The sequence below is a fragment of the Eumetopias jubatus genome, unplaced genomic scaffold (genome assembly GCF_037043125.1).
Source record: "Eumetopias jubatus isolate StellerSeaLion01/CBP00866 unplaced genomic scaffold, mEumJub1_p1.0 scaffold_9, whole genome shotgun sequence".
NCBI classification, from domain to species: domain Eukaryota; kingdom Metazoa; phylum Chordata; class Mammalia; order Carnivora; family Otariidae; genus Eumetopias; species Eumetopias jubatus.
In genome coordinates, this window is record NW_028274815.1 from 48641207 (window position 1) to 48653590 (window position 12384).

A 12384-nucleotide genomic window follows, 5' to 3' on the forward strand; every position below is an offset into this window, starting at 1 on the left:
AATATCCCTGCCCTCATGGATTTTGTCATCATATATTTTCATGTTTGTATCTCTGACGCCTAGAGGTTCCTTAGGAAAATGAGCTTATAGATACTAAAGATTCTCATTCTACCCAAATCATTCCTTATTCATCTCACATGCCTGATGACTAAAGAAACAGATTTCCTGGTGTAGCCTGAGACTGTCTTTTTTCTCTAACCTGTTCTAGGGTGTCAGGACTCAGAGCCAGCATTTTCAACATGGGTATCCTTAACCATGTGATCAGTACCTTGGACTTCCCTGAAATTGGCCACACATCCATCCCTCTCGGTAAAAAGAAAACCATTCCTACATTTCTCTCTGGATTACCATAATTTACCTAATGCTGAAACCTTGACATCATTTTGTGGCTTCTAGTATTTCATCAATGGATATACACTAATGTATCTAACTAACTTCCTATTGTGGAACATATAATTCTCCCCCCAAGATTTTGGCCCATTTTAAATAAGGTGAGGACACCTCTCAGCATAAAGTCTTCATTTTACCTTTGCCTACTAGTGAGGGGCATTTTAAGTGGGTTTCCCAGAGCTGAGGAATGATTTGCCCAAAGGTCTTCAGTCTATATTCCTGTAAATCAGAGAATTACTGGAAACTTTGAGACTATATATACTTTCTCTGCATTATAGACTCCCTGTGTCATACAGAGTCCTGGCAGAAAACAGGGGCAAACTCAAACTGGGTAAACTGAGGAGTGTTAAAAAGAGGAGACTGGGATGCCTGGGTGGCTCAGTCGTTAAGCATCTGCCTTCGGCTCAGGTCATGATCCCAGGGTCCTGGGATCGAGTCCCACATCAGGTTCCTTGCTTGGCAGAGAGCCTGCTTCTCCCTCTACCTGTTCTGCCTTCTGCTCCTCCTGCTTGTGCTCTCTCTCTCTGACAAAAAAATAAATAAAATCTTAAAAAAAAAAGAGAGAGAGAGAGAGACTACCAAGAGTGAGTAGAGTTTAAGGAAATCTGTCAGAAGGATAGGACAGTAACCTGGGATAGTAGTAAAGAGAAGCTATTATCAGCTCTCCATATGAAGGGGCAAGCAGTTATTAGATTTCTTTCATTCAACAAATATTTATTGAACACATACTATGTGCCACGGGGAGTGTAGACACAAGCGAGATGTTTAGGTAGGTGGGTTACATTGCTATTACCACCATGTATATGACCAATGTAGTGCTAAAGACATACACATTATCTCCTTTACTCCTCTAAAATGCCCTAGAGGAAGGTAATACTAATATCATTCCCAATTTACAGATGAGTAAATCAAGGCTCGGAGTGGTTAAATAACTTGCTTGTGTTTACAGAGCTTGTGTTTGGCAGAGCTAAAATATAAGTGCAGGTGTGCCTGGCTCTAAAACTTTTAGCCCCTGTGTATATTTGTTCTTCCACATGAACCACTGCTAAGAAAGCAAGAGTGTGGGTCATCTGGGTGGCTCAGTTGGTTAAGCATCTGCCTTTGCTCAGGTCATGATCTCCGGGTCCTGGGACTGAGCCCCATGTCAGGCTCCCTGCTCAGCAAGGAGTTTGCTTCTCCCTCTCCCACTGCTGCTCCCCCTGCTTGTGCTCTCTCTGTCAAATAAATAAATAAAATCTTAAAAAAAGAAAGAAAGAAAGAAAGAAACAGAGAAACAAAGAAAGAAACAAAGAAACAAAGAAACCAAGAGTGTGGTGATCCCTACCTTTGAGAAGTGAATGTGGCCTGAGAAGGGGAAGGCCTGCTTGAAATCTTTATAATGTAATCAGATTAGTTGTACCTTATTTATCAGGTGTGAAATTGGTTTTTAATCCTCTGCTGATAAGCACACAAGCACTCCTACCTGTAGCTGACTTTTCTTGATCTTCTCAATTGTTTATTTACTTTAAAAAGATTGACCAGCCATAGCAAATGCAGCCATCCTTGCATGCTCTTAAGTTTTAGAAATGCACAGGTTGAAGGGTTGACTAAGTCCCTGTATGATTCAGCTACTCATTATATTCCAGCATCTCTGAAACTAAGCCCAGCCATTAATTAGCAATCCCAGAAGCACCAGAGATCCCATGAAAACCATACTTCCACAATTACAATTACTTCATATTCTATTGACAATATTGCTGGATATAGAATTCTAGGTTGGAGGGGAAATTATAATTTCCTCTCTGATTATATTAATATTCTTTTATAATTAATATTATATTCTTTATAATATTCTTTTATATTATAATATTAATATTCTTTTATATTCTGAATTTTATTTAACATTTATAAATGATGTTTAATGTGATTATTTTATATAATAAATTTTATTATCATAATCAAAGTAAAGCATGCTCATTATAGAAAATTTGAACACTGTAGAAATGTATCAAGAAAAATTAAAATTACCCAATATCTATCATTTAGATAGCCACTGTTAATATTTGGTACATCTCCCCTATCTTTTTTTCTATGTATCTTTATATAAGACTTATACAATTCTGAATCTTGTTTAGTAAGATACTCTCCATTCCAAGACCTAACAAATGTGCACCTTTGTTTTATTCTGATTGCTTTATTGTTGAAGTTTTTGTAGTTAAAATTTTGCATTTTAGGATATAGAACCACAAGTTAAGAATTTAACTTTCTTTCCCCAAATAATCAATCTTCCTCACATCACTTGTTGAAAAATCCATTTTTTTCTTTTATCATTAGTTTGTGATTTTCCCTTTATCATAAAGTATTTTGTGTTCTAGTGTCATTTTTGTGTCTGTCTATATCATTAACTGAATAATTATTGCAGTAGTTTCACACTAATCATTATAGCTTAATAACATGTTTTACTATTTGGTGATACCAACCACCCTTCCACACACTCCCATTCCTTTTCATTGCTATATTTTTCCTCTGAAGATTTCTCACTTAGTATTTTTATGTTTATTCTTCCAGGTTAACCATATAATTATTTTGACAAGCATCAAAAAAAAAAAAAAAACTCATTGCAAATATGATTACCATTACTATAATTTCAGAATAAAATTACATTGCTATATTTAGTTTTCCACTCAATAACACTGTAATAATCAGTAAAATTATAAAGATTTTTTTAGTAGTTTTGAAAATTTTTGTGAAAGTTATTCCAAATTAATGTCCCTGTGTGTTTGTTCACTGCCATTGCTATTAAGAGTGGCATCTCTGATACGTAGCCGGACGCAGTCCCTACCCACCGTCGTCTGTAGTGCTTGCAGCTCTTCTCCTTTAAGATGCCTGAGGAAGTGCACCATGGAGAGGAGGAGGTGGAGACTTTTGCCTTCCAGGCAGAAATTGCCCAACTCATGTCCCTCATCATCAATACCTTCTATTCCAACAAGGAAATTTTCCTTTGGGAGTTAATCAGTAATGCTTCTGATGCCTTGGACAAGATTCGCTATGAGAGCCTGACAGACCCTTCCAAGTTGGACAGTGGTAAAGAGCTGAAAATTGACATCATCCCCAACCCCCAGGAGCGCACCCTGACTCTAGTGGACACAGGCATTGGCATGACCAAAGCCGATCTCATAAATAATTTGGGAACCATTGCCAAGTCCGGAACTAAAGCATTCATGGAGGCTCTTCAGGCTGGTGCAGACATCTCCATGATCGGACAGTTTGGCGTTGGCTTTTATTCTGCCTACCTGGTGGCAGAGAAGGTGGTGGTTATCACAAAGCACAATGATGATGAGCAGTATGCCTGGGAGTTTTCTGCTGGGGGCTCCTTCACTGTACGTGCAGACCATGGTGAGCCCATTGGCCGGGGTACTAAAGTGATTCTCCATCTTAAAGAAGACCAGACAGAGTATTTAGAGGAGAGACGTGTCAAAGAAGTGGTGAAGAAGCATTCACAGTTCATAGGTTATCCCATCATCCTTTATTTGGAGAAGGAACGAGAGAAAGAAATCAGTGATGATGAGGCAGAGGAGGAGAAAGGGGAGAAAGAGGAAGAAGATAAAGATGATGAGGAGAAGCCCAAGATTGAAGATGTGGGTTCAGATGAGGAGGATGATAGTGGGAAGGACAAGAAAAAGAAAACAAAGAAGATTAAGGAGAAATACATAGATCAGGAAGAACTGAACAAGACCAAGCCCATTTGGACCAGAAACCCTGATGACATTACCCAGGAGGAATATGGAGAGTTTTACAAGAGTCTTACTAATGACTGGGAAGACCACTTGGCAGTCAAGCATTTCTCTGTAGAAGGTCAGCTGGAATTCAGGGCATTGCTCTTTATCCCCCGTCGGGCCCCTTTTGACCTCTTTGAGAACAAGAAGAAAAAGAACAACATCAAACTCTACATTCGCCGTGTGTTCATCATGGACAGCTGTGATGAATTGATACCAGAGTATCTCAACTTCATCCGTGGTGTGGTTGATTCCGAGGACCTGCCATTGAATATCTCCCAAGAAATGCTCCAGCAGAGCAAAATCTTGAAGGTCATTCGCAAAAATATTGTGAAGAAGTGCCTTGAGCTCTTCTCTGAACTGGCAGAAGACAAGGAGAACTATAAGAAATTCTATGAGGCGTTCTCTAAAAACCTAAAGCTTGGAATCCATGAGGACTCTACTAACCGGCGCCGCCTTTCTGAGCTGCTGCGTTACCACACTTCCCAGTCTGGGGATGAGATGACTTCTCTTTCAGAATATGTGTCCCGCATGAAAGAGACCCAGAAGTCCATCTATTACATCACTGGTGAGAGCAAGGAGCAGGTTGCCAACTCCGCTTTTGTGGAGCGAGTGCGGAAGCGGGGCTTCGAGGTAGTGTATATGACGGAGCCTATCGACGAGTACTGCATGCAGAAGCTCAAGGAGTTTGATGGGAAGAGTCTGGTCTCGGTTACCAAGGAGGGCCTGGAGCTGCCTGAGGATGAAGAGGAGAAGAAGAAAATGGAGGAGAGCAAGGCCAAGTTTGAGAACCTCTGCAAACTCATGAAAGAAATCTTGGATAAGAAGGTTGAGAAGGTGACAATCTCCAACAGGCTAGTATCTTCACCCTGCTGCATTGTGACTAGCACCTATGGCTGGACGGCCAACATGGAGCGGATCATGAAAGCCCAGGCCCTTCAGGACAACTCTACGATGGGCTATATGATGGCCAAGAAGCACCTGGAGATCAACCCTGACCACCCCATCGTGGAAACGCTGCGGCAGAAGGCGGAGGCGGACAAGAATGACAAGGCAGTCAAGGACCTGGTGGTGCTGCTGTTTGAAACAGCTCTGCTCTCCTCTGGCTTCTCACTTGAGGATCCCCAGACTCACTCCAACCGCATCTACCGTATGATCAAGCTAGGCTTGGGCATTGATGAAGATGAAGTGACTGCAGAGGAACCCAGTGCTGCTGTTCCTGATGAGATCCCCCCCTTGAGGGTGATGAGGATGCCTCTCGCATGGAAGAAGTAGATTAGTTCTATCTGCAGACCTTGTGCCCTCTGTATAGTGTCCCCATGGCTCCCCAGCAGCCCCGAGTGGTCCCAGTTCACCTGGTTCCCTCTGCTGATGTCTAGTGTTTTTTTTTTTTTTTCCTCCTGTCTTTGAGGCAGGAAAGAAGGCCCTCAAGCCCTATCCCTTCCGATATTTGACGGGGTTTGGATATGTATTGTGGGTGTTTTTTTGTTTATTTTGTTCCGAGATTAAAGTATGCAAAATAAAGAAGATACAGTTTTATACAAAAAAAAAAAAAAGAAAAAAGTGGCATCTCTTTCTGTTATAAATTTATATTACTGCTGATTTATAGGAAAGCAATTGATTTTTTTAAGTATTTATCTTATATCTGGCTATTTTAATCAACTCATATTAATTCTAACTGCTATTTTTTATGTTTTCACAATATAGTTAATTTGTTTTGTCAATTTTTTTCATATTTTCTCTTTCCTTTCCAATATTCAACTTGACTTAAGGTCCACTATAGTTTATTGACTAGCGTTTTCTAGAACATTATATAAAAATAGCATTGGCTGTATTCTTATTTTTTCTTGCTTTTAATAGAAAATTTTTTAGAGATTTTATTTATTTATTTGACAGAGAGACACAGCAAGAGAGGTTACACAAGCAGGGGGAGTGGGAGAGGGAGAAGCAGGCCTCCTGCAGAGCAGGGAGCCTGATGCAGGGCTTGATCCCAGGACCCTGGGATCATGACCCGAGCCGAAGGCAGATGCTTAATGACTGAGCCACCCAGGTGCCCCTAATAGAAATTTTTCTATTGGAAGTTATTTTTCACACTTAATTATTTACTCCTTTTGGGATTTGTTTTGTAATATGAGGTAAATGTATAAATTGATTTTCCCCTAATAGTTAATCTATTGTTCAGAGCCATTTATTAAATTATCTTTCTCTTCTTCACTGATTTGTGATTGAACTTGTATCATTGTCTCTTTTCGTAGACTATAAAAATGATCAAGTAGCTCTCATCTTTATTGAACCCTCCCAAATTACCTTTTACCTAATGTTATAAAACTTTCTTTCACAATGAACTGAAAAAAGAAGGACAAACTCAACCAAAGTTAGAAGAAGAAAGGAAATAATATATATTAGGGCAGAAATAAATGAAATAGAGGATATAAAAGCAATGGAAAAAATCAGTAAGATGAAAAGTGGATTTTTTGAAAAGATAAACAAAATCAATGAATCATCAAGTAGACTAAGGAAATAAGAGGAAATCCTCAAATAACAAAAACCAGAAATGAAGGAGGAGACATTATAACTGATGCCATAGAAATGAAAGGGATCACAGCAGTCAACTATGAACAATTATGTGTCAATTAATTTGATAGCCTTGGGAAAAAATGGATATATTTCTAGAAACATACAACCTATCAAGAATGAATTGTGAAGAAATAGAAAAATTTGAACACACTTACACTTTATCTTTAGACTTAGAGGTGATGTATTAATTCCTCCTTAAATATTTGATAGAATTCACCAGTGAAGTCATCATCTCAAACTTCCAAAAAATTGAAGAGATATCAATTCCAAACTCAGTAGATGAGGCCAGTATTGCCCTGATACTAAAATCAGACAGATATTACCAAAACAAATCTATAGACCAATATCTCTGATGAATATTGATAAAAATATCTTCAACAAAATACCTGCAACTGAATCCAACAACATATTAAAAGGATTGTACATCATGACCAAGTGGTTTTTATTCTTGAAGTACAAGGATGATTCAACATACAAAAATCCATCAGTGTAATATACCACATTAACAGAATGAAGAAAAGAAACCACATGATCATCTCAATTGATACAGAAAAAGCATTTAGCAAAATTCAACATTCTTTCATGATAAAAACACTCAACAAACAGGCCCCTGGGTGACTCAGTTGGTTAAGCATCTGCCTTCAGCTCAGGTCATGATCCCAGGGTCCTAGGATGGGCTGCACCAGGCTCCCTACTCAGCAGAGAGCCTGCTTCTCCCTCTCCCACTCCCCCTGCTTGTGCTCACTCTCTCTGTCAAATAAATAAAATCTTAAGAAAAAACTCAACAAACCAGGAATGGAAGGAAATTACTGCAACATAATAAAGCCATATATGAAAAGTCCACAACTAACATCATACTCAATGGTGAAAAATTGAAAGCGTTTTCTTTAAGATCACAAACAAGGCATGGATACCCATTCTTACTACTTCCAATCAACATACTACTGGAAGACCTAACCAAAGCAATCAGCTAAGAAAAAGAAATAAAAGGCATCAAAATAGGAAAAGAAGAAGTAATACTCTCTGTTCACAGGAGACATGATCTTGTATGTATGTAGAAAATCCTAAATATTCCATAAAAACCTGGTAGGCTGATAAAAAAAAAATCAGCAAAGTTGTAGAATACAAAATCAACACACAAAAATCAGTTGCATTTCTATAAACTAACAATGAATAATCTGAAAAAAAATTTAAGAAAAAATTCCACTTATAATAGCATCAAAAAGAATAAAATATTTAGAAAAAATCAAGGAGGCAAAAACGTGTGCTCTGAAACTACAAAACATTGCTGAAAGAAATTAAAGAAGACACAATAAATGGAAAGACACCCTATATTATAGAATGGATGACTTAATATTGTTAAATTGTCCATATTACCCAAAGTGATCTACAGATTTAATGTAATTCCTACCAAAATCCCAATGATATTTTGCATAGAAATAGAAAAAAATTATGAAATTCACATAGAATCTCAGAGGACCCTAAACAGTAAAAACAATCTTAAGAAAGAAAAACAAAGCTGGAGGCCTCACACTTCCCGATTTCAAAACATATTACAAAGCTATAGTAATCAAGAAAATATGGTACTGGCATAAAGACAGACATACAGACCAACGTAACAGAGTAGAGAACCTGAAAATAAACCCTCACATATAAAGCCAACTGATCTTTGGCAGAGGTGCTAGGGCTACCCAATGGGGAAAATAGAGTCTTTCCAACAAATAAGGTTGGGACAACCTGGATATCTAAATGCAAAATAATAAAGTTGGACCCTTACTTTACACCAAATATAAAAATTAACACAAAATAAGATTAAAGATCTAAATGTAAGACCAAAAACTGTAATACTCCTAAAAGGAAACACAGGGGGTGCTTCATGACGTTGGATTTGACAATGATTTCTTGGATATAACATCAAAAGCACAAGCAAAAAATAAAAGGAAAAATAGACAAATGAGACCACATCAAACCTAAAAACTTCTGTGTAGCAAAGGAAACAATAAGTGGAGTAAAAGGCAACCTATGGAATGAAAGAAAGTATTTGTAAACCATATATCTGATCAGAGGTTAATATCAGAATATATAAAGAACTCCTACAATTAAAAAAAATTCCATTGAAAAAACAGGCAAAGGACCCAAATAGACATTTCCACAAAGATACACAAGTGACCAACAAAAATATGAAAAGATTCTCATTATCACTAATCATTAGAGAAATGCAAATCAAAACCACAATGAAATATCACCTCACACCCATTAGGATAGTCATTATTAAAAAATCATAAAACCACAAGTGTAGATGAGGATGTGGAGAAATTGAAACCCTGGTGCACGATCAGTGGGAATGTAAAATGATGCAGCTTCTATGGAAAGCAATATGGACATTCCTCAAAAAATTAAAAATGGGGGGGCGGAGCAAGATGGCAGAGGAGTAGGCGACCTGGGTTTCGTCTGGTCTCAGGAATTCAGCGGGATAGGAATCAAACCATTCTGAACACCTACGAACTCAACAGGAGATCAAGAGAAGAATAGCAACAACTCTCTGAACAGAAAAGCAACCACTTACTGGAAGGTGAGACGTGAAGAGAAGTGAACCCGAGGCGATATGCAGGAGGAGAGACGGCGGGGGAGGGGGCCTCCGTCGGCCGCTTCTGGCAAGTGATAGAGCCGCGGAGCACAAAATCAGAACTTTTAAGAAGTCGGCTCCGCTGAGGGCCATCACTCCAGTGGCTAAGCGGGGGGTGGAACACTCGCCGGACAGTGTGATCTCAGGACCCTCGGGGTCACAGAAAGACCGGGGGTGCCTGAGTGCGGCAGAGCTCCCAGGTATCAGAGCGGGGAAGCCGGCTGCAGAGATGGAGCCGAGGCGTGGGCTCTCAGCTCGCGGTTGCCATAAACTGTAATCTGCGGCCCAGTCGGGCCACTGCTCCTCCAGCAGGGACCCAACAAGCGGCAGAGCCGGGGAGAATCCCCTTCCTTCCCCGGGAGGAGCGGCGCGGGAGCACACCGCAGGGATCTGCTAGGTTTGGAGACTCCACACGGGGTTGGGTGCCAGGAATAGAAACACTCGGTCACAGGCCAGGTGAGCACGGAGTGCGGCTGGAGACCGGGAACACGGTAGTGACTGCTTTTCTCTGGGGGTGCACTGAGGAGTGTGGAGCCCCGAGTTTTCGGCTCCTCTGGGTGGAGATTGGGAGGCCACCATTTTCACTCTGGTCCCCCAAAGCTGTACCGAGAGCTTGGAGGGAACAAAACACCGGAGAGCAAACCTGAGCAGATTGCTTAGCCCGGACGGACAAGGGCGGGGCAATGCCGCCTCTGGCAGACATTTGGGAACCACAGCAACAGGCCCCTCCCCCAGAAGATCCGCACAAACAGCCAGCAAGCCAAGACCAAGTTTACCGATCAAGGAGAACGGGAGAATTCCAGCGCTGGGGAATACTGCACATAGAATTCATGGCTTTTTTACCATGATTCATTAGTTTTTCAAAGTTGATTTTTTTAACTGTTTTTTTCTTTTTTTGAATTTTTCTTTTTCCCTTTTTCAACCAACATCTTATCAATCCCTTTTTTTAAAAAAATTTTTTTTATTTTTCATTTTTTAGAGTCATATTTTATCCCTTCATAGTAGTTACCTTTATTTTTGGCATATATATATATAAGTTGTTCTCTCTTAAAATTTTGAGATACAGTTTCTTCTAACAGATCAAAATATACCCTAAATCACTAGTATATGGCTTTGTTCTAGTCTCCTGCCTGATCACATTCTCTCCCTTTTCTTTTTTCTTTTTCTTCTTTGTTTTTTAATCTTCTTCTTTCTTCTTTCAAACAACTTCTTATCTTATCAATTCCTTTTATAAAATCTTTTATAATTTTCATCTTTACAGTCATCTTCCATCCCTTCATTGTATCAACCCTTATTTTGTACATATATAAGTCTTTCTTCCTTTAAAATATTAGGAGGCACTTTCTTCTAACAGACCAAAATACGCCCAAAATCTAGTGTGTGGCACTGATCTATACACTAGTCTGATCATATTTAATCATACTCTGTTTTTTTGTTTTGTTCTGTTTTTGTTTGTTTTTATCTTTTTCTTTTTCTTTTTTCTTTTTTTTTCTCTTTCTTTTTTCTTTCTTTCCCTTTCTTTTCCCCTGGTTTCAGGTCTTTTCTGATTTGTTTAGAGTATATTTGCTGGGGACGTTGTTAACCTGTTAGCATTTTGTTCTATCATTCATCTATTCTCCTCTGGACAAAATGACAAGATGAAAAAAATCACCTCAGCAAAAAGAACAAGAGGTAGTACCCTCTGCCAGGGACCTACTCAATACGGACATTAGTACAATGTCAGACCTAGAGTTCAGAATCATGACCTTAAAGATACTAGCTGGGCTTGAAAAAAGAACGGAAGTTATTAGAGACACCCTTCCTGGAGAAATAAAAGAACTAAAATCTAACCAAGTCTAAATCAAAAAGGCTATTCATGAGGTGCAATCAAAAATGGGGGCACTAACTGCTAGGATAAATGAGGCAGAAGAGAGAATCAGCGATATAGAAGACCAAATGATGGAAAATAAAGAAGCTGAGAAAAAGAGAGATAAACAACTACTGGATCACGAGGGCAGAATTCGAGAGATAAGCAATACGATAAGACGAAACAACATCAGAATAATTGGGATCCCAGAAGAAGAAGAAAGAGAGAGAGGGGCAGAAGGTATATTGGAGCAAATTATAGCAGAGAACTTCCCTAATGTGGGGAAGGAAACAGGCATCAAAATCCAGGAGGCACAGAGAACCCCTCTCAAAATCAATAAAAATAGGTCAACACCCCAACATCTAATAGTAAAACTTACGAGTCTCAGAGACAAAGAGAAAATCCTGAAAGCAGCTCGGGAGAAGAGATATGTAACCTACAATAGTAGAAACATTAGATTGGCAACAGACCTATCCACAGAGACCTGGGAGGCCAGAAAGGACTGGCATGATATATTCAGAGCACTAAATGAGAAAAATCTGCAGCCAAGAATACTATATCCAGCTAGGCTGTCATTGAAAATAGAAGGAAAGATGAAAACCTTCCAGGACAAACAAAAAGTAAAGGAATTTGCCAACACAAAACCAGCCCTCCAAGAAATATTGAAAGGGGTCCTCTAAGCAAAGAGAGAGCCTAAAAGCAGCATAGATCAGAAAGGAACACAGACAATATACAGTCACAGTCACCTTACAGGCAATACAATGGCACTAAATTCATATCTTTCAATAGTTACCCTGAATGTAAATGGGCTAAATGCCCCAATCAAAAGACACAGGCTATCAGATTGGATTAAAAAACAAGACCCATCAATATGGTGTCTGCAAGAGACTCATTTTAGACCCAAAGACACCCTCACATTGAAAGTGAGGGGGTGGAAAACCATTTACCATGCGAATGGACACCAAAAGAAAGCTGGGGTGGCAATCCTTATATCAGACAAATTAGATTTTAAAACAAAGCCTGTAATATGAGATGAAGAAGGACACTATATCCTACTTAAAGGGTCTATCCAGCAAGAAGATCTAACAATTGTAAATATCTATGCCCCTAACATGGGAGCAGCCAATTATATAAGGCAATTAATAACAAAAGCAAAGAAACACATTGACAAAAATACAGTAATAGTGGGG

The 12384-nt window shown here is 39.2% G+C and overlaps 1 pseudogene; it reads left to right on the forward strand.

The window, feature by feature from the left end:
- Positions 1-3191: 3191 nt before the first annotated feature.
- LOC114218942 (heat shock protein HSP 90-beta pseudogene) lies at positions 3192-5481 on the forward strand (annotated as a pseudogene).
- The last annotated feature ends 6903 nt before the right edge of the window (positions 5482-12384 follow it).